Source organism: Theobroma cacao, chromosome 5, assembly GCF_000208745.1.
Source record: "Theobroma cacao cultivar B97-61/B2 chromosome 5, Criollo_cocoa_genome_V2, whole genome shotgun sequence".
In the NCBI taxonomy this organism is placed as follows: domain Eukaryota; kingdom Viridiplantae; phylum Streptophyta; class Magnoliopsida; order Malvales; family Malvaceae; genus Theobroma; species Theobroma cacao.
Genome location: NC_030854.1, coordinates 27152110 through 27155941, shown reverse-complemented (window position 1 = coordinate 27155941; position 3832 = coordinate 27152110).

Genomic DNA, 3832 nt, shown 5'->3' with positions numbered 1-3832 from the left:
AGTCAATCAAGACTATAAAGTACCTATTCCAGTACATCAATAAAAGACTTGATAAAGCCATGGTCATCTTACAAGACACTAACTCAAATAGCCATGAAAACTTGTAAAACACAAATTCAAACAGCAATGAAAATCAACAACAATGACTTATTGAAATAGATGAAATCAAAACCTATTTGGACTATAGATATTTATCAACATATGAAGCATGTTGGAGGCTTTTTGCTTTTCCAATACACCATAGAGAACCAATTATTCAAAGGTTAGTAATCCACTTAACAGAAAAATAAAACATTTATTTCCATGATAATGAAAACATATCAAGAGGTATACATAAACTATATATTAATAAAACTACTTTCACTAAATAGATGGTTTGCAATTAAATTGATGAAACTGGTAGGCACCTACTATATGTTGATTTTCCCACTAGATATGTTTGGCACGAACAAAAATCTAAGTGGAAGAGGAGAAAAAAAAGGAGAGTCAATAGGTAGAATAAATTATGTATACCTAGTAGCAAGAGAATTATATTACTTGCGTATGTTAATAAATATAGTTAAAGGGGCTTCTAGCTTTCAACATATTAAAACAGTTGATAAGATTACTTATCAAACTTACCAAGAAGTATGTTAGGCATTAGGATTGTTAGGAAATGATCAAGAATAGAATGATGCATTACGTCAAGCTTCTCAATCGGCCTCTAGCCAACAATTGAAACAATTATTTATGACTATTATTATGTTTTGTCCAGTAGCAAATCCCATTATCCTTTAGGAAATTAATTAGAAATTATTTTATGAAGATATTGAATGTAAAATAAAACATGCTTTTGGAACCTTAGTATACAGAATTCCAAAAAATGATCTTAAATATTATGTTTTGATTACTTTGTAAGATTTTTTCAATAGAAATTGTAGTTCATTATCTAAATTTAGACTACCTATGCCAAATCAAAGAAGTGTCATTTATGATCAAGATAGACTCAAACACAAAAAAATGAATTATAACTTATTTGATCTACAACAATTACACCTGAAATTAATTACAAACTTGAATCTTGAACATAGACAAATCTATTAATCTATTAAACAATCAATAGATAGTAATGAAAGACAAATGATATTCGTATATGGACATGGAGGTGCAAGAAAAACTTATATATGGAATACAATCATATTAGGCATAAGATCAATAGAAAAAATAGTTTTAGCTGTTGCCTTTTTCGGTATTGCTTTTTGGTTATTACTTGGAGGTAGAAGCTCACTCAAGATTTAAAATACTTCTTGACATCAATGAATGCTCTATGTGTTAGATTAAAAAAGGAATACAACTAGCAAGATTAGTTCAGGCCTTTAGTATAAAAGTATGGGATGAGGCACTTATGGTTCACAAACATTACTTTGAAGCCTTAGACAAAACTTTAAGAGGCATACTCAGCCATGATTGTATCGAAGGCATTGACAAACCTTTTGTAGGGAAAATCATTTTATTAGGGGGAGACTTTAGGCAAATTCTGCCTATTGTAGAATCCAACCATCAGACAGACATTATCAATGTTGCAATAAACCAATCAACATTATGGTCTAAATGTAAGGTTTTTAGGTTGAAAACTAACATGAGATTATTGTGGCCTGACTTAAGTGAATAATCAAATAAAGAAATTGAAACATTTGCACAGTGATTAATAGATGTTGGGGATGGAAACTTGGACTCATCAACAATACAAGATAATGATGATGAGTCTGATTGTATTTCATTACCAAATAATTTATTAATACCTATCATAAACGACCCAATCAAAGATATCATTTTTGCTATTTATGATGGATTCGACAAATACTATGCAGATCTTGAATACCACATAACAAAAGCTATAGTCACACCTTATAATGAAACAGTTGACTCAATAAATATAGAGGAAATTGTGAAAAATGATCTTTCTTGATAAAGACATTTTAAAAGTAATTATCAAAATAAATTTAACTGTTTTTAGCCATATTTAGTCATGACTTGACAAAAATACCCTTTAAACTATTTCAAATAAATTAAACCATTCATTACAATTTCTCCTCATTTTTCCCAATTTGTGCTTCAAATTTCTCTCTCACCATCCTAGTCTTTAAAATTTTATCGATTTCTTTGTTCGACATTCGTCTGCTATGCTTCCGATTTCTCTCTCCCGCGTTTTCAAATTTCTCTTTCTGACGCTTTCAAGATACCAAGCAATGGTTTTGACGTGCTTGGGTGGGTGGCTGTTTGAAAATTTTAATTTTTAGGTATTTTGGATAAAACTAAAACGGTATAAATAATCATAAATGTATGAAATAGCTTTTAATTGAATCAATTTGGGACCTAGATACCAATAAACTCAAAATTTTAAAATTTATAAATCTAGGTTTTCAAAAAAAATTTTTATTTTTAGTCAAAGTAGGTGTTTTAGATAAAAAAAATTTGTATTTTGATTTATGAAAACATGTTAAAAACATTATAATCTGTGCCAAATTGTCAAAAAAACAAAAAAAAAAAGAAAAAGTTGAGAGGTTTTGAAGTTTTGGTTCGTAAGTAACAACAACATTTTAGACATTAAAGTGTAACAAAATGTTTTTGAATATATAGTGTAACAACAATATTTTTTCAATAGGGCGTGTAATAACAATATTTTTTTTAACATGGCATGTAACAACCTTCTTTAACCATGGCATGTAACATGTTTTTGTACATGGCGTGTAACAACAGTAGTTTTTTTCAACATGACGTGTAATAACCTAACCATGGCTTGTCACAAGTTTTTGTACATGGCGTGTAACAAGCTAACCATAACTTGTCATAGGTTTTTGTACATGGCTTGTCACATATTTTTGTACATGGCGTGTAACAAGCTAACCATGGCTTGTCACATGTTTTTGTACATGGCGTGTAACACGCTAATCATGGCTTGTCACAAGTTTTTGTAGATGGCATATAACACGGTAACCATAGCTTGTCACAGGTTTTTGTACATGGTGTGTAACACGCTAACCATGGCTTGTCACAGGTTTTTGTACATGGCGTGTAACACGCTAACCATAGCTTGTTACAGCTTTTTGTACATGACGTGTAACATCATAGTGTGTAACTTCATTAAGGGTAATTTTATCCAACTTGGTTAAAAATAGTTAAAATTATAAAGAGGACTATTTTTAAAAACATCTTATCTTGAAGGATTATTTTTTAAAATGCCCCATAAATATATATGCACTTGATTTAATACCAGCAAACACAAAAACCTATTATATTAATGACTCAATATCCCAAGCAATCGATTAGGTATCAAATCATCAATTGTTATACCAACAGAGTTCCTTAACTCATTGAAATTCTCTAGTTTACTAGATCATGCCTTACATTGAAAAGTCGGTGCTATTGTCATGTTATTAAAAAAGATAAACCAAAATTATGATTTATGTAATGGAACAACGCTCATAATCACACAATTGGCTCCTAATATCATTGATGGAAAAATCATTTCTTTAAGTGAAACAAACAACAAATAGTTCATACCATAAATACTTTTAATAGCATAACATCATAAATGGTCATTTGTCTTCATAAGAAAACAATTTCTTACTAAGCTATCTTATGGTATGACTATCAACAAAAGTCAAGGCCAAACACTCGAAAAAATCGACATATATTACCTAAACCTATTTTCATGCATGGTTAATTATACGTAGCTCTCTCGAGAGTAACATCTCGAAATGGATTGCGTATTTTAGCAACAGATGAGGATGGCTTAGCTCTGACTGAAACAAAAAATATAGCTTTTCAACAAATATTTGATAATTTGGTT